The sequence below is a fragment of the Brienomyrus brachyistius genome, chromosome 20 (assembly GCF_023856365.1).
Source record: "Brienomyrus brachyistius isolate T26 chromosome 20, BBRACH_0.4, whole genome shotgun sequence".
NCBI lineage: Eukaryota > Metazoa > Chordata > Actinopteri > Osteoglossiformes > Mormyridae > Brienomyrus > Brienomyrus brachyistius.
In genome coordinates, this window is record NC_064552.1 from 19,451,038 (window position 1) to 19,470,706 (window position 19,669).

Here is a 19,669-nt window from a genome sequence, read left to right on the forward strand (position 1 = left end):
TGGCACATGCTCAGAGTGCCAGAGGTGTCAACAGTACACGCCTTCTTCACTCACGTAGGAATATAGATACATGTTTTTTAAAATACTCCAGTAAAAGTTGAAGTATTGACTTCACTTTTTTACTCAAGTTAAAGTGAAAAGTTCACGCTCTAAAACATACTTAAAGTATAAAAGTATAAAGTACCCTTGCAAAGGACAAAACCACCATTTTAGGGTAAAGCTGACTGGACTCCGTGTCCAAGAGTTACGTTGAACGCAAGCAGAGAAAAATAAAGCCACATAAATACTTAAAGCTCCATTGGCCATTACCATCATTATACATGACGATTGACTGTTTCATAAACATGTCATGCAAAAAATATTATAGTACAGTAAAAGATGGAGGGGTTACAAACTCAATGTGCATGGTGTTCAAAAAACTTTATTTGTATGCAAATATATCAGGTGTTTGCGCAAGCCAGAAGAACTCGGGCACACACCATAGGACAACCAGAACCCTGTTTAGCCTCAAAAGAAGCTGATTTTCAAAGTTCTTGGAACTAACGCAGTCTCTCGCACACAGCAGATGTTGGTAGTGGAGTGTTAAGCCTCAATGAGGGGTTAAATACTAGAATTAGAATTTAGAATTCAGGGATCATTGTTGGCACACAGTGCACAACAACAAAATGTGTCCTCTGCATATGTGACATTGTGGCATAGCCTGGGGCAGCTAATTCAGTGCCCGGGGAGTAGTGCATAGGGGCAGTACCTTGCTCAGGGTACCAGTGGATAGGGGAGTCAGGAGTCAGCCCCGCAGCGGGTGGGAGAGTCAGGAGTCAGCCCCGCAACGGGTGGAGGAGTCAGGAGTCAGCACCGCAGCGGGTGGAGGAAACAGGAGTCAGCCCCGCAGTGAGTGGAGGAGTCAGGAGTCAGCCCTGCAGCAGGTGGGGGAGTCAGGAGTCAGCCCCTCAACGGGTGGGGGAGTCAGGAGTCAGCCCAGCAGCGGGTGGAGGAGTCAGCCCCGCAGCAGGTGGAGGAGTTAGCCCCTCAGCGGGTGGAGGAGTCAGGAGTCGGCCCCTCAGTGGGTAGGGGAGTCAAGAGTCGGCACCTCAGCAGGTGGGGGATTCAGAAGTCAGCCCCTCAGCGGGTGGGGAAGTCAGGAGTCAGCCCCGCAGCGGTTGGAGGAGTCAGCCCCTCAGCGGGTGGGGGAGTCAGGAGTCAGTCCCGCAGCGGGTGGAGGAGTCAGCTCCCCAACGGATGGGGGAGTCAGGAGTCGGCTCCGTAGTGGGTGGGGGAGTCAGGAGTCAGCCCCGCAGTGGGTGGGGGAGTCAGCCCTGCATCAGGTGAGGGAGTCAGGAGTCAGCCCCACAGTGGGTAGGGGAGTCAGCCCTGTAGCGGACGGAGGAGTTAGGAGTCAGTCCCACAGCGTGCGGAGGAGTTAGCCCCCCAGCAGATGGGGGAGTCAGGAGTCGGCCCCGTAGTGTGTGGGGGAGTCAGGAGTCAGCCCCGCAGTGGGTGGGAGAGTTAGCCCTGCAGCGGGTGGAGGAGTCAGGAGTCAGTCCCACAGCGTGCGGAGGAGTTAGCCCCCCAGCAGATGGGGGAGTCAGGAGTCAGCCCTGCAGCGGGTGGGAGAGTCAGCCCTGCAGCGGACGGAGTTAGGAGTCAGCCCAGCAACAGGTGGGGGAGTCAGCCCCGCAGCAGGCGGGGGAGTCAGGAGTCAGCCCTGCAGCGGGTGGGGGAGTCAACCCCGCAGCGGACGGAGGAGTCAGGAGTCAGCACCGCAGCAGGTGGGGGAGTCAGGAGTCAGCCCCGCAGCGAGGGGAGGAGTCAGGAGTCAGCACCGCAGCAGGTGGGAGAGTCAGGAGTCAGCCCTGCAACGGGTGGAGGAGTCAGGAGTCAGCACCGTAGCGGGTGGAGGAAACAGGAGTCAGCCCCGCAGTGAGTGGAGGAGTCAGGAGTCAGCCCTGCAGCAGGTGGGGGAGTCAGGAGTCAGCCCCGCAAAGGGTGGAGGAGTCAGGAGTCAGCATCGCAGCAGGTGGGGGAGTCAGGAGTCAGCCCCACAGCGGGTGGAGGAGTCAGGAGTCAGCACCGTAGTAGGTAGGGGAGACAGGAGTCAGCACCGCAGCAGGTGGGGGAGTCAGGAGTCAGCCCCGCAGCGAGGGGAGGAGTCAGGAGTCAGCACCGCAGCAGGTGGGAGAGTCAGGAGTCAGCCCTGCAACGGGTGGAGGAGTCAGGAGTCAGCACCGTAGCGGGTGGAGGAAACAGGAGTCAGCCCCCCAGTGAGTGGAGGAGTCAGGAGTCAGCCCTGCAGCAGGTGGGGGAGTCAGGAGTCAGCCCCGCAAAGGGTGGAGGAGTCAGGAGTCAGCATCGCAGCAGGTGGGGGAGTCAGGAGTCAGCCCCACAGCGGGTGGAGGAGTCAGGAGTCAGCACCGTAGTAGGTAGGGGAGACAGGAGTCAGCACCGCAGCAGGTGAGGGAGTTCCAGATGGAACCTCCTTGGAACCCACATGTTGTTTTGATGCTGCAGAAGAGTCCTGGGGGGGTGACCCTGACCTTGACTGACCTCTAGGATAGGTATCACCACAGATATCCCCGAATGTCACCAAGGATGCATGTGTGCATGTGTGTGTGTGTGTGTGTGTGTGGGGGGGTGCTTTGACACAGTAGCGGGTTTACCTTTGCGTTCCAGCCTACACTCCCCTCTATTTTGAATGATATTTTGCCAATAAAGAATTTCATTTCAGTCGCGTGACAAATGTGATTTATGGGGCTGGAATATCTGGCAGCCTGAGGCCTGAATGGGAGCCGCATTCTGAACCTCTCTCGGCTTTTTATAGAGTCCCGTTAAAAGGGCCGCTTGGGCCTGGGGGGTGGCAGTCATAACCCCCTCTCTGTCCTCGCTGGTATTCCCCTGCGGGAAATCGATGAGAGTCATCGTGCTCCTGGGGAGGTTCGGTATAGTGGCTCAGAAAAACATGGGGGGGGGAGCTAATGTGGTTGGAAAGTGAGAGGGCAGGAGCAAATCTGCAACCGTGCAAAATCGGTGCAACCGTGCACCCCATGCCTGATTCTGAGGCACGCGGCAGCCTCGTGTTTTTGTGAATCTGCACTAGAGTCGGGGTGTCGCTGACAGAGAGAATCCCGGGGAATTAGCAGATGTAAAAGAGCAGCATAAGTAAATAAGTCATACGGAGGAGCAGGGTCGGCTTTCCAAGCGGAATCTCAGCCCGGCTCCCGCTCTGCATTCCGGCCAATCCTTCGCTTTGCGGTGTATTATTACCCCCCGGCTGCGCCCATCTCCCCCAGTACCTCTGATCTCTGGGTTCCCTGTCTGACACCCGTCAGCTCCTCCGCCACTGAGGAGGATGGGGCAAAGCGGCTTAGGCGCTGCCTGTCTGCTCCCCCCAATGCCTCCCCGTACACGGTGCACATGCATGTGTTGGTGGAGTGCGGGCTCCCTACCAGACACGATCCCGCTGGTAATCAATGACACAGAGCATTATTGAAATAAAACAAAAGCACTTGCATGTCCCACACTGAGCATGTCTTCCACATGTGGTCTGAAAGATATACAAGGACCGGAAAATGACGGCATCTGCGGTGATGACTGCTGTGATATTTCTTTGGGTCGTCCACTGTTTCAGTTTTTCACACTGTTCAGGTTATGACTGTGAAACAATAGAGCAAAAGTGCAGACGCTCTCTCTGCGTGTCCTCGGGTAAAGGGGCGTACGCCACGTTACACAGCAGAGGAAATAACTTTAGTGGGACAGAACAGTGGTATGTTATTCACCCCTGTGAGAAGATTCTCTTTTCGTCATTCTCTCTTCAAGAGAGAACAAGCCTGAGGTGAGAGTACAGGGTGAGCCGGCGTGATTGACAGCTGGGGCTTGTGTGTGGGGCAGGGATAGCTGGAAAACAAGCGGGGCGGTGGGTCCCGAGGGCCGAGTTTGAGACCCACTGGGCTAGAGGTTCCCCAACACGCTAAGGCCCCCCCAGACATTACCCCCTTGCTCAGGTCACTGTCATGGTATCACATGAGAGTGGGAGGAGGCACGGCTTGCTGCAGTCGGAGCGGCTCCCCCCACCTTAACCCCAAAGCCACAGGCCGTGCGACTCTAGTCAGCCAGGCCAGGGGGTTTATCTCTTAGGCTGGGGGGCTCTTCGCATATGCACTCTCACATCACTTTAATCATGCTCACATCTGAAACACCATTATCAAGACAATATATCATAAACTACATATGGTTGTGTTTGGTGACCATGTTTTTTTGTTCCCATGGTGACCACACTTTTGCATTTCAAGTCACGCAAGGCCATTTAGCCCCCCCCCGTTGTGAATAATTTGCATTTTTACACATGCCGTTATAGTTCCTAATTCTGTTATGCTGATCATAAATAAGAATAATTTCTCTTTGCCAAGAAAGCTCATTTAGGTAATTGAACACTTTCAAAAAAAAAAATCACACTTCAAAGTCTAATGATGACTGTGTATTTTAAAAAAGGTTATGTTTTCCAAATAAAAGTCAGATTAATAACAAGATGATTTATTACATATAATTTTCATGACCTGTGTTGCTTTTTGGTACTGAATTAGCTACAAATGTGAGATAATTTACATTCTTAATTTACATTTAACCAATTCATTTTCGAAAAAATGACTTTAATAAGAACATAAAATAATGTTGAGGAATTTCTGAAACACAATTTTGCTACATCTGGTGATGCAGTAATGGATTGCCACATTCTTATTGAGTGCACTATATAAAAATAAATGCAATTGACCTGAGTCACACTAAAAGTAAGCAAGAATGGGCAAATTCTTTGGTGCAGTGAATGTGTAGCACTGCTCCAGTCCTATTGCACGGTTTTGAAACCCTGAACTCAATGGGTTTGCACCGTGCAAACTGGCAGCATGCAGATTAGCGCAACTACCCCCACAGAGCGTCACGGGGACATCCCCGGCACTGCTGGGACTGATGGGAAATGGCGGCCATGTCTACGACAGACCGAGCTGGTAGGACGACCGGCAGCCCGGTGCACGCCCAGGATGTCACATCCACAGAGTGGGGGGTGGGCAGGGCCACACCTACAGGACCTCGGAAACACACCTTAACGTTTGTCTGTGTGTCACGCCTCAGCAGCGCTTCCATAAATACAGGCAAGAACAACTTTGGAGGTCTTATAATAGGCAACGTTTATCATGTCCGTCACAGGATCCCTGTAGATGCCATGAAGCTGAAGATGTTATTTGAAACTGGTGTCACATGAATACTGATGTGACAGGCAACACTGACAGAGACCTAAGGCTGACAGGCCAGTGAGTGCATGGGCCATCTCTCTCACTGGCAGCCAAAGGCTTGCAGGAATGGGGTGTGGATTAGGGTCACCAGGATGCTTACGGTCCCCTGAACAGCCAGCGTGGCGGATGTCAGTTGTATGAGGCAGCTAGATGCCGCCCTGTACCTTCACAGAGAAACCGGGGTTCACTCCACACTGGCAGAACTTTGATCAAGTGCTGCCCTCTCCTGCCCTCCTCTTCTGACCCCCCCTCCAGACCCCCTGCCGGTAATGTAAAAATGGCGCTCAAGGTCGGCCAGGGGACTGAGCCTCAGACGGCAGTATCTGCCTCTTTTTTTGCTTCCCCCACACGCTGTCTGTGACCCTGACTGCTATGACTCTGACCACTCTGCCCATGACCTTGACTGCCGTGACCCTGACCGCCGTGACCCTGACCGCCTTGACCCTGACTACCCCGCCTGTAACCCAGGCCACCCCGCCGTGACCCTGACTACCCCGCCTGTAACCCAGGCCACCCCGTCGTGACCCTGACTACCCCGCCTGTAACCCATGCCACCCCGCCGTGACCCTGACTACCCCGCCTGTAACCCAGGCCACCCCGCCGTGACCCTGACTACCCTGCCTGTACCCAGGCCACCCCGCCGTGACCCTGACTACCCCGCCTGTACCCAGGCCACCCCGCCGTGACCCTGACTACCCCGCCTGTAACCCAGGCCACCCCGCCGTGACCCTGACTACCCCGCCTGTACCCAGGCCACCCCGCCGTGACCCTGACTACCCCGCCTGTACCCAGGCCACCCCGCCGTGACCCTGACTACCCCGCCTGTAACCCAGGCCACCCCGCCGTGACCCTGACTACCCCGCCTGTACCCAGGCCACCCCGCCGTGACCCTGACTACCCCGCCTGTACCCAGGCCACCCCGCCGTGACCCTGACTACCCCGCCTGTACCCAGGCCACCCCGCCGTGACCCTGACCACCGGGACCCTGACTACCCCACCTGTAACCCAGGCCACCCCGCCGTGACCCTGACCATCCCATCGTGACTCTGACCTCCCTCCCATGACCTTATCTGCCCTGGCTGATTCATCCATCCAGCCCAGACTCGGGGGGCCAGATATCAGCAGCACATTTACACCGTTGCAGGGGCAGACAGCTGAACCTTTTAAAATTCTGCAGACGAGCAGCTCGTTCAAATCAATCGGATCCCTGCTAAAGGTCATGCTTTGCACCGCCACCTTATCTCTGTAATTAGCACTAGCAGACGCCGAGTCTGTAGTGGTTTAATCTGGATGCCAGCATGCTCATTCAGGACCACAGGGCCACCGTTCACGTAACACTGGTCCCTGTCCCACGAAGCACACTGGGCCCCCAGAAAGCACACCCCCACTGGATAGATCTGAAGGAATTATAACCCAAGGGGCTTTCCTCTGCACCTCATCAATATCGCTGGGAATTGGGGTGGTGCTGGGGGGGGGAGGGCATGGGGGTCAGTGCCCCCATGAGAACATGCATGGTCCCCCCACTGGCCCCCCTAAATACTTGGGTCTGAGATAAATGTATTATTATTATTACTATGATTATTATTTACATTTACATATGTGGGCTAAAATTTTGTGCGCAGGGCAGAGGCGAGACACAGATGTAAGCACACTTTCCTGACAGACTCTTATCTCGGGTGCACTGGGTGGTCAATTTGATTCAGTTGGTGAAAAGTGAAGTTAATAACAGAAAAAAATCATCAAGCTTTTGGAAGCAAGACTAAACAAGTCTAAACAAGGAATCATATTTGGAAAAACTGTAGAATGTAACTGCAAAGCACTGCATAAATAACATTGGTCTTCAAAATTGTGTTTTGCTTCTTGATGCTGGCAGTCTAGTGTGAGTGATACTTGGAGGACATTATGGTCAAATGCATCTGGCCCCAATCTGCCCCCCCCCCCCCCACCAAATGAAATGGTGTAGAATCGCCACTGCTAGGAACTGATTTACTCCCCAGCTGGTTTGCTTGTCATACCTGCTCCCTGGCCGAGGTTGCCTCGACTAGGCCACTGACCCTCAATGCCCCCCCCGATGGCTAAATGACGGTAAGCTGGAGGAGAGGGACGGAACAGGACAATAAAGTCAGGAACAGCGCTGCATAAACCCTGGGGCTGATCAGGCTGCTGCGTGAAGAATCTTCCATCAGCCCCCACCAAATCCGACATCGGAGGCCATCCCTCCTGGTCTATACCAGCCATGCAGGGCGGGTGGATTAGTCACGGTCAACCGCGATGAAAGGTGTGGGGGCCCAACCGGGCGCACAAACAGCACACCCTTCGGGATCCCCCAGCAAGCCCGGAACAATGCCCTACAATGCACCCCTGTAGACACACCCCCTCCCCTCCATTCGTCGCCGCTAATTATGGGAAGGAGCCTGTCGTCGACGACCCACTTTCCCAGTATCGCGCTGGTGCCATGCTCTCGCCTCTCCTTCCACCTGATCTCCCATCTCAGCTCCCCTCACATCGCCTTGTAATGGATTTCGGGGTTTTATGCTGTTCAAAGCAGAGGCTAATGTGTCAGCATCCCACCTCTGCTGTAAATCACACGACAGGCGATGCGAGCAACCGCCTTTGGGGGGAGAGCATTTGGGGAGAGTGTGTGCCGCCACAGCCGGCGATTTCGAGCACCGTGCGAAGAAAAAACTCACGGCCACTGACAGCAATAATGATTGTGGCTGCTTCTCGATAAGGACGAGCCTGAATTATTTACCAAACGCTGATGCTCTGTTGCTTTGGCCCTTTAGCTTGCTGAGGCGTGTGAATAGGAACCCGTCTTCCGCATAGTTTATGTAAACAAACAGATCCCTGAGGCACAGTGTTTATCTTCACCTTAACGGCCTGTTTGCGTTGCGGGAAACTGGCAAAACTGGATTTTCTGTTACGCAGTACCCTAATGCTCCATTACTATGTTTATAAAATCATATTATCAGTTTATATATATGTATATGTATATCTGTGACCCACTAAATTAATTATATCATACATGAATGTATCCATTTGTTTGCCTGTAGGGCAGCCATGTAGCTGGGCAGTGTTTAAATGTTCTTACAGCACATTAAATGTCAGTGGTTAGTTTGGTTTGGTTGCCCGGCAACGTGCACCCCCTCCCACCATCCCTCCCCCATCTTGCAGCCCTTGCCGCTGCAGCACTGTCCAGCCTCGTCCTCTCAGGTGTGTGGCGTCTCAATTGCAAACCAGTGCACGCCACGCTGTGCACTCAATGGTCCCTGGGTGACAACAGAGAAAAAGCCCCGCCCAGTCACCTGATTGGCCAATGAAATCTAACCTCCTGTACACCCACCCAATCCCCAGCTATTTTACTGTAAAGCGAGAACTAACTGGACATTGCACAGAACCTGGTTTGTTACATGCATGTGGCCTCTATGAGTCACATGACCAAAACAATATGCAAAAATATGTTTATTGTGTGAGAGCGGGGGGCTCACTCTTTAATTAACCAAAGTTTTTCATGACTAACTAACCAAAAGAAACCAAAGTGATTTTAATTTAGCTTTTTCATTGACTGGCTTTTTAAATCGTTTTTCTTATTAAATGGATTTGACGTCACTTTTTTGCTAATATTTTTGGCGCACTTGTCAACCGCATGCTGGCAGAATAACAGGATGCTTATTAAAATCATTTTTAAATAGCCTAGCCCTAAAATGAAGCCACAGCATGCATAAAATTAGCCTTTCCAAGTTCCGCACCACTCATGCTCACAGCCAAATGTCCGAAATACACATTAAGGCTCAGATTCCATTTTCATTCATAGATTCCGTGACCTGTTTTCTCCATGTGTCCCTAACACACGTATGTCATGTGTCGAGTATATTTTGAGGGTGACTGAGACTCAGGGCAGCTAATATCGGTTCTTAGTGGGACTTCATTTTTTTGCTGTTTCCCATTCTTCAAAAAAATGCCATAAATCTTCACAGTCATCCCACAATGACAGAAAAATGACCCTGCAGGACAACAATACTCACTTCTGGGAATACGTGGTGATGTCACTATATGAGCAGAAATACCTGAATGCATGAAACATACAGTTTGGCTTCACCCCCCTACAAATGTTATATCTACTTTTGGCTGGTTAGTATACGTGTCATCGCTCTGGTCCTGTCAGCATGTAGCCCTGCTCAAGATAGGTGTTGACTCTTCTCACCAGCACCTATTCTTACACTTCAAACTTTATTTTATGAGTAAAACACTGTAAAGCAACAGAAATGAAGCAAATGGCTTCAGGCTTTACATAAACACTGTAACGCAACAGTAATGAAGCAAATGGCTTCAGGCCTCACATAAACACTATAACGCAACAGAAATGAAGCAAATGGCTTCAGGCTTCACATAAACACTGTAACGCAACAGTAATGAAGCAAATGGCTTCAGGCCTCACATAAACACTATAACGCAACAGTAATGAAGCAAATGGCTTCAGGCTTCACATAAACACTGTAACGCAACAGTAATGAAGCAAATGGCTTCAGGCTTCACATAAACACTGTAACGCAACAGTAATGAAGCAAATGGCTTCAGGCTTCACATAAACACTGTAACGCAACAGTAATGAAGCAAATGGCTTCAGGCCTCACATAAACACTATAACGCAACAGAAATGAAGCAAATGGCTTCAGGCTTCACATAAATACTGTAACGCAACAGTAATGAAGCAAATGGCTTCAGGCTTCACATAAACACTGTAACGCAACAGTAATGAAGCAAATGGCTTCAGGCTTCACATAAACACTGTAACGCAACAGTAATGAAGCAAATGGCTTCAGGCTTCACATAAACACTGTAACGCAACAGTAATGAAGCAAATGGCTTCAGGCTTCACATAAACACTGTAACGCAACAGTAATGAAGCAAATGGCTTCAGGCTTCACATAAACACTGTAACGCAACAGAAATGAAGCAAATGGCTTCAGGCTTCACATAAACACTGTAACGCAACAGTAATGAAGCAAATGGCTTCATGCTTCACATAAACACTGTAACGTAACAGAAATGAAGCAAATGGCTTCAGGCCTCACATAAACACTGTAACGCATTATACAGTAACAGCCAAACACAACGGCATGATCGCGCAACGCTGCGCCAAAAGGGCGGCGCTGGAAAGACTATTCCCATTCAGATTTCATACCTTCTGACTGAGGCATGCAGTTTTATCAACCTGATCTGCACCAGTGGAGGCTCTTCAAAGCGATACCCCCCCACACACACACACAGTGCAGTCTCCGGCCTTTAGGGGTAATAAAACAAAAAGTCCCTTTACTGGAAGTAAACGACTCTCTTAAGCAGCTGGCTAAGAAAAGGGCAACACTGTGTGTGGAAATAATAAGGGCTTTATGCTACACAGCGGGCCGGGACTGCTCAGCACTGCAGCGCCGTCCAGGCAAGCTGGACCAGGCCCGGCGCCGGGAACTTATCAAAACATTGAGCCCATTTGCTTGGCCAGTACCCCCCCCCATCCCCACCACAAAGCAACTTAGAGCTTTACTTACACAGATGGATTTTTAATTATAGCTCATTACCGGAGGTTAAGCCCAGGATAAGCACTCATAGCATTACATTCTGGGCCTCGAACCAGCAACCCTTGGGTTCTGTGCACATGTTACTGCTGTACCTGCTGCCGTACAGATATTACCCTGCATGAGACTAAAATGATGGGGAAAGTGTCCATCTCAGAATACAGCTCCAAGCGTATTTATGGGATATAATTAAGAGTAACTTTGCCTATTCACATCTGTGATTTCTGTACCGGCGGTGCAATTTAGCAAAGAAAAAGCTCTCCTCTGGTCAGTAAAAGGTAAGCAGTGCCTTTATCCATCAGAACAGCACTCTGTAAGCGTTCCTTTATGGCTACATAAATAGCCATCATTATCCTTTGATGTCCCAAGCTGCCAGAGACAGGCTCCTTCTCAAAATATCTCTATCACTGAGTCATCCCATTCACCGGCAAAAGTAAAGGCACTCACAGAGGTCCTCGGGGTAGGTCTGAAGGCCCAGGACAGACTGTGTTATCTGTCATTGACCAAAGGCCTCGGGCACGGGCCATTTTACAAAAGCCAAATGAATAATCTAGGCGTCTTTGGAACAGCGTGCCGTTCTACAGCACTTTCACACAATAACTGGACAGACAAATGTTTATGACCTTCTGTTGATGTTATCATCGTCATCATCTTCATCATCAGAAGCAGAAGTACTACTATTGTGAAGAATAATTTGGCCTTGGATGGAGTAGAGTGGGCATCCCTGGAAATGAATTTGAAGTACTGAGATGGAAAATAATGCCAGACTCAATGCAGAAGGAAGATTGAAGGAATGCAGAAGCATATCTACTCAAAAAACCAGATGGAAAAAGACCCCACTGAATGTCAAACTGACAACAGTACCAATAAATACACAGCAAAGATTCTACGACAAAGACTGTAACATAATGATCTTGAGCATAAAGACAAATCAGGAAAACATGTAGTAAACAAGTTTTAGGGTAATGAAGGAGGAACCATGAAAACGACCATAAGGGACCTTGTCATGGACAGTCACCCAGAATCCTCAGGTAATAAGTCACACCTTTATGACAAGTTACAGCCACTTAAACAGCAATAAGAATCTCAAAGAAAAGAATCATCAAGTCATGAAGAAATGCTTCAGATACCTGACAACATACCAATCTGAAGAAGAAGTTAATCAAATGTCGAATGATAAAGTTTACTAAAATGGCAACCGAAAGAAATCCCCCAGCATAATATTAGTCATGTTTAAGGTGAAAACCCAGCCCTATTTTTAACGCTACCCCCCACTATCATTAATCACCAGACGCCTTAAAATTATTAGCGAAATGATAGCGATCCACTTTGACTCCGTGACCTCAGAATTCATCCATCCTGACCCAACCGGCTTCATTAAAGACGGACACAAAATCAACAGAATTAAAGTATCACTGACTGGTGAACAATAATTTAATTTAACTGCCACCCTGACCAGCATAATCAGTTAAAGGACAGACGGCTGGACAGATGGGTGATGGATTGATGGATGGATAAATGGAATCATTCATTAATTATTCAATTTATTCAAAAAAAGTTATAGCTGAAACATGGCATCTGTCACTGCAAACGACATCACCTAGTTCAAAATGCAGAACTACCAGGCAAACTAGCCAAGTATGAAACTACCAGGCAAGGATGTGCACTCTCCGTTATTATTTGCATTATTTATAGAACCACTGGCTGTAACCATTTGTCAGAATAAATGCATTACTTGTATTACAACCTCTAATTTAATTCACAAGATAAGTCCTGGGTGGCTCCATGGACAGTGCTGCTGCTTCGCACAGGGTTGGGGGTGGTCTGTGGACAGTGCTGCTGCTTCACACTGGATTGGGGGTGGTCTGTGGACAGTGCTGCTGCTTCGCACAGGGTTGGGGGTGGTCTGTGGACAGTGCTGCTGCTTCACACTGGGTTGGGGGTGGTCTGTGGACAGTGCTGCTGCTTCACACAGGGTTTGGGCGGTCTATGGACAGTGCTGCTGCTTCACACAGGGTTGGGGGGTCTGTGGACAGTGCTGCTGCTTCACACAGGATTGGGGGGTCTGTGGACAGTGCTGCTGCTTCACACTGGGTTGAAGGTGGGCTGCGGACACTGCTGCTGCTTCGCACAGGGTTGGGGGAGGTCTGTGGACAGTGTTGTTGCTTCACACAGGGTTAGGGGAGTCTGTGGACAGTGCTGCTGCTTCACACAGGGTTGGGGGTGGTCTGTGGACAGTGCTGTTGCTTCACACTGGATTGGGGGTGGTCTGTGGACAGTGCTGTTGCTTCACACTGGGTTGAAGGTGGGCTGCGGACAGTGCTGCTGCTTCGCACAGGGTTGGGGGGTCTGTGGACAGTGCTGTTGCTTCACACAGGGTTAGGGGAGTCTGTGGACAGTGCTGCTGCTTCGCACAGGGTTGGGGGGGGTCTGTGGACAGTGCTGCTGCTTCACACAGGGTTGGGGGGTCTGTGGACAGTGCTGCTGCTTCACACAGGGTTGGGGGGTCTGTGGACAGTGCTGCTGCTTCACACTGGGTTGAAGGTGGGCTGCGGACAGTGCTGCTGCTTCACACTGGGTTGAAGGTGGGCTGCGGACAGTGCTGCTGCTTCACACTGGGTTGAAGGTGGGCTGCGGACAGTGCTGCTGCTTCGCACAGGGTTGGGGGGTCTGTGGACAGTGCTGTTGCTTCACACAGGGTTAGGGGAGTCTGTGGACAGTGCTGCTGCTTCGCACAGGGTTGGGGGGGGTCTGTGGACAGTGCTGCTGCTTCACACAGGGTTGGGGGGTCTGTGGACAGTGCTGCTGCTTCACACAGGGTTGGGGGGTCTGTGGACAGTGCTGCTGCTTCACACTGGGTTGAAGGTGGGCTGCGGACAGTGCTGCTGCTTCACACTGGGTTGAAGGTGGGCTGCGGACAGTGCTGCTGCTTCACACTGGGTTGAAGGTGGGCTGCGGACAGTGCTGCTGCTTCACATAGGGTTGGGGGGTCTGTGGACAGTGCTGTTGCTTCACACAGGGTTAGGGGGGGTCTGTGGATAGAGCTGCTGCTTCACACAGGGTTGGGGGGTCTGTGGACAGTGCTGCTGCTTCACACTGGGTTGGGGGTGGTCTGTGGACAGTGCTGCTGCTTCACAGAGGGTTGGGGGGGTCTGTGTTCCCCCGTGTGTTCCCCCATGGGTCTTCTCCTGAAGTAAGGCTAATTGGTGTCCTGAAATTGCCCCCCAGCGTTTGACTGTGTGTGAGAGCGTCTATGTCCACTCACTAGTATCCCAGCCAGGGTGAACCCCAGCTTTGGACCCTGTGCTGCCTGGGAAAGGCTCCAAGTGGCCCAGAAAATTCTACTGGAGAACCAAAAAAAACACTTATAAAATTATCAACATGACAAAAAATAAGCGGCAGCATGGATGACGCAGTGGCTCTGTGGGCAGCAGTTTCCCCCAAAGCTCCTCTGGGTACTCACCCCCCTTCCGCAGTCCAAAGATACCCCGCTAGTCTAACTGGCATCCTTAAATTGCCCACAGTGTTTGCACACGTGCAAACCCATCAAATTAATAAGAACCCCCAGCCTAGCCCTAATCCAATAGGAGACCATTTATAGAACATGCATCACACAAGGCAGGTTGTTCAAAATGAGACTTGGCAATTTAAAGAACTACATGCACAGCCCATCTTGACAGGCACACCTGGTACAACCAACTTCCCTGCTGCAAAATTCCATCATCTTCTTCCCTGGGCTTATGAGGAGAGATATCTGAAATGGACCCCCCCCCCATTCAAAATCCACCCTCATTACTTTTCATATTCAGAACCAGGTTAGTTGGCCAAGTATGTTCATACACACAGGGAATTTCTATACTTAAAAAGCAGCACTAATGTCATGCTGAATCTTCATTAAACACACAGCAGCCCCATCAGGCTTGGCGGCTCGGCAGTGTGGCGCACGCCGTATTTTGGTGGCTCCGCCCGGATCGGTTACCCTTTCCGCACTCCTCCCTCTCGCCAATCCGTTTCAGCGGCGAAGGCAGCCGATGACTCATGTGCCGTTATCCTGGACTTTGCGGGGGTGACACCAGACAAATGAGAGCGAAAGTGAGAGGCGCGGGAGCGGCGAAGCGCCGATTCGCAATGCGAGTCCCTTCCTGCGCTGAAGGGGCGTTAGGTACGGCGCGCAGCCGGCTGATGTCGCTTAGTGCCTGCTAACATGGATCACGTTTGTGCTTTAAATGCTTAAACAAACAAGCAAATGAACAAACAAACAAATGAATAAAAAGCAACAACTCTTGACACGTCTGATTTTGGACCCTATGAAAGGATTTCATATCAGGCCCCTAACCCAGCATAATACAATAATGGCGCAAAGATTTTAAAGTCCCTGTCAGTCAGGCAATTATGAGAGGTTCTTTAGACAACAGTTACTCATTCCGAGAATCATTTTTCCAACTTGCAAGTCATACAATCTGTTGCTGCAGTGTAGCTGCCCGCTTCGGTTATTCAGATATTTATAGGTGCAGAGAAACAAAGTCATTATTTTTGGGCTGAAGGAGCAAATGGAGACTTTACCCCCCATCTGCATAAAACTCAAAAACCCATTTAGGTCCATCAACATGTATTTCATGGCACAGCGGGTTAAAATGATTCCAACTGCGTGCAATGTTGAAAATCTCCAAGGAGGTGAAAAAAAAGAATTACTGAGATATTTTGAAAAATCTCCAGGACCACAGATTAAGACCCACGGCTGTGTCCATATCCCGCCTGCTTACGGAATTCTGCATATTGTGCTAATTGAGGCGATAAACAAGTCTGCAGTACCTGAAATTCCATGTGTCTCTTATTACAGAACAAGATCTGCTAAAATACAGCTTAACCCTGAACTCCATCTTCACAAAATAAAATAAAATCACCCTTAATTCCCAGCAGGGCTGTGCAGCACTAAAAACGACAAACACAGAGAGATGAAGACTGTGCATCACCGGTCTGATGTAAGAAGTGCTCCAGAATTGGCAGCCCATGGTGAAATCGCAGATAAGTAGGCCAGCACATCCGATGCCGGTGAGGAGGCGACGCTGAGATCACTGACGCTTAAAGGATGCATTCCCGACACGACAGAGCCGAAAAAAGGAGAGCATGCAGAAGTAAAACAAACCCCCCCCCCCACCCTGCCCCCGTCACCCCCACCTCCAGCAGGCCAAAGTCAAACTCAGATGAATCCGACTTTTCATCAGCTACATGAAAAGGAAGAGGAATGACAAATTTCACACTCAAAAATTTTAATGGATTGGGTGACCCTCAATGTGGAACAGCCAACCTGAAACACCACACTTGACCCCGTATGCGAAACATCTACTCATCTCCATCAGAAAGAACACAAAGGCAGTTCTGACAGTATCTATCGCTTCGCCTCTTCTTGGCCTTCAGGCAGTGACAAACAAAACACGCGTGAAAACCTAGAAAACGTGACCCGACGCGGGTCTGCCGATGAGTGCGGCTGACAGTGTGAGCAGGACGGCGTGGGACACAGCCTCAGCCTACAGAGATCAGCTCCTGAACTTCTGAAAGGCTTCTGATGCGAGGGGAATCAGCTGAATCCCAGTCACTGAAGCAGTTCAATGAAATGTTGAATTTACAAGAGCATAATTAGCATGCGGCGACAGAGTGGAGAACGCTTTGGAGATACAGTCACAAAAACGCCAATGAAAGGAATTAATCCGCTTCATTAAGGGCTCAGCTTCCATCGCTCAGAATCTGCACCTCAAACTAAGGCACGAAACACACCGGCGAATATAGATCTAATCGACAACATCCTTTTAACAGTTAAGAGAGCAAGCGAGAAAAGCAAAGAAACAAAAACAACCATTGTCAAAAAAAAAAAACATCGTGAAGATCACAGGTCTGATATTCCACACGATCTTCACAAACCACTGAGAAGCTTTCGCTCTCTATCTTAAGCAGGTTCCTGACACCTATGAGAACTTGAAAGCAGACACTGCTTTGAATGATTTACTTAGAAAACATGGTACCAAGTCAAAGCAAAAAAAAAGAAATATAAATTAAATTTACACACAGTCTGGTTCTACCTTCTGCCTCAGTGACTGTGGGATTCCCGGTGAAAGATTGCATACAGATTTATAAAGATTACATATAGATTCATAATCGCTGAAGAGGATCTAATTGGAAGCACTTTTTAATTAAACCCCCTAATCACAGAAATGCTTAGCTAAGTATCCATCACATTTTCCAAAAGAGATAGCGAAAGCAAAACTGACAGGTTTTCAAATTTGTTTAAAGATGTAAGATTCTCTGGCAGGCTACAGGTGTAACGCTGGATACCATGTCATGGTTAAGTCAGGGAGGTACTGGGTAGACTTCTGACAGACACATCCTGTATGAACACGAGCTTGGCATGGCGCCAAGCGGCAGCCCAAAGGTCAAACGTGCGATCTGCCACCTGCCGAATCTCTCTGTCATTTTAAAGGAATCGTCCAGCTGTTTTTAAAGCCAGTTTGATAAATTATCTATTAATACCAGCTGACTTGTCATTTTCATTCATGTTTACAGAGTTCTCACTGTCTAAAAGCCGTACTCTGAGGTATTATATAGGAGCACAATTTCAGCTACACATCTTTCATATTTTTTCCTTCTGTATGGTATCCCATAAATATATTTTAAGGAGTAGGAGGCGGAAAGTGCTTGGTTAGAAAATGTTTTTAAATCTAAGCTGCGCACCTTTCAGGTCCTGGTTCGCAATAACAGCCATATCCATCTGACATATTTAGGTACATATTTAATCAGATTTTTGTTTTATTAATTAGAGAATTCTGATGGCGTTTGCCTTAAACACACTGAAAATAACACGTCGATGAAAAAAGATTAATTCGACCCAGCTGGGTCTGTAAGCAGATAAATACAGAAAGCAACAAATTTAATGATACCGAGAATGAGAAAAGACACAACGACCGAATGAAAGCCATCTTTCTGGTCGCTACAGGTACAGGCAACCTATGAAAGAAGACGCGTGTGCTTTGTATGGCAAACGCAGCGCGACGGAAGTGCACGGCTGCAGGGGGACACGTCATCCATCTCTCGGGACCCATAATGACCTGGTGCTGCGCGTCCAGATGTTTATCGCAGGACGTTCTATGGTGAAATACGTGCTCACTTTACGTATGAATAATAACAGCGTCCAACACCAAAAAGCCTTTCACCATATCGAGCATGGCCTGACCTAGTTAAGTTCTAGCATATAATACAATACACAGCAGCATAACATGGGAGATACGATTCCATTTTTGCTGTACCTGTATTTCCACTTTCAAATTAATTGCGGTCATTATTTTGGGCATCTAGGCATCACAGAAAGGATTATGCCAACTTCGGACATCTGTGGAGTACTTGGATGCGCGTCTGGCCTGCCGCGCGACTCAAGCTATTAAGTGATGAAAAAAAGTGTTTATCTGGGTAACAATAGTATATATAGAGACCCGCTTTGAAGCAACAGGTCACGTTCTGCTACAAATATAAACAGTGCGACTAGTCTTTTGTCGAATATTTATTGACTGCAAATTTAATATTTGTATGCTATATCGGTTTGAAATATCTTACTCTGCTTAGGAGAAGGTGGGAAACCAGCTCTCCTTAAAATGATTATATATGTATTTTAAAAAGGAACACTAGCAATTTTCATCTTACTCTGCAAACACGAAAAGAAACGCAGCGATGCATGCAAATGGTAAGTGTTCACAAAGGTATTCCAATTAAGTACCGTACAGGAGACGTGAAGAGTGCTAAAGTCTAATGCATGCAAATTAATTAATTACAACTTATTAATCTATTATTTGTGAATAAGGGTTACAATCTCACACACGTAGTTTAGAGAACAAAGGAAGATTGTAAGGCCTTTAAGTCGACAGAGTGCACAGTATCCCCGCTAATATAATTACCGGACCTGACTTATGTATACTATAGGTCTAATAGCGTGCGACGGTTTACAATATTCATTTGCACTTCATTAAATGTATTTCCCGTTCATATTTTTACACAAATTACACACGTTTTTATCTAAATCCTCTAATATTGTTGAGAATTAACATTTTGTATCATTATTGTGATTACTGTTATTGTTTGTTAGTTATTCAAGAAGAGAGTCTAACAGTTTTATGGATACAACAGGCATGCTTGTTTGCTGATTCCTAAATACCGGAATAGCATTCCACAGTAGTATATAAAAATTAGCAAAGTGTATGTCCGCATCAGAGTAATTAATTAAACCTTTGGTTTAACAAGATGTCACCAGATGTAACGTATAGTAGCACATTTTATGAATTAGCATAATTTGCATCTGGCTTTGCACATTAATTTTGCTGATTTGGCAGAAAGCAACAGTGGCAGTAAGACAGCAATTGAAAAAATCGGTGAATGACTTTGGCATAAGCGTTTAGCCCGCATACCGATATAAATAGTTCATTATTAGACACAGACTTGGAGAAAGAGTATTGTTAAATAGGACTCCTGGCAAAATGGGACAGTTAAACTTTGCAGGTAATATATGCCTGTGTATTTAGTAATACTTCATTTTGTCTTCTATACGGTGTTCAAGGCACAATTATATTTAGAATGGTATCAAGTTGGTATTCAAGACATGGAGATGATTCCAAACATTTTTCCAGAAATGTCCAGTTTTAACAATACTCGCCCAAGGTGTATTACATATCGTGGCATTTAGAAGCGTTATATGCCCCACATTATAACATGAAAATGAAAGCCACCGCATTTTGCAAGTGGTTTTAAAGTAGGTTAAAACTTGTAAATCTGCAGGAC

General features: G+C 48.5%; 1 protein-coding gene across 2 annotated transcripts in view; it reads right to left on the minus strand.

Moving 5' to 3' along the window:
* Nucleotides 1-19,669, minus strand: part of LOC125715636 (heterogeneous nuclear ribonucleoprotein L-like) — a 48,351-nt gene that overhangs the window by 25,478 nt on the left and 3,204 nt on the right. The gene's annotated exons all lie outside the window — the stretch shown is intronic.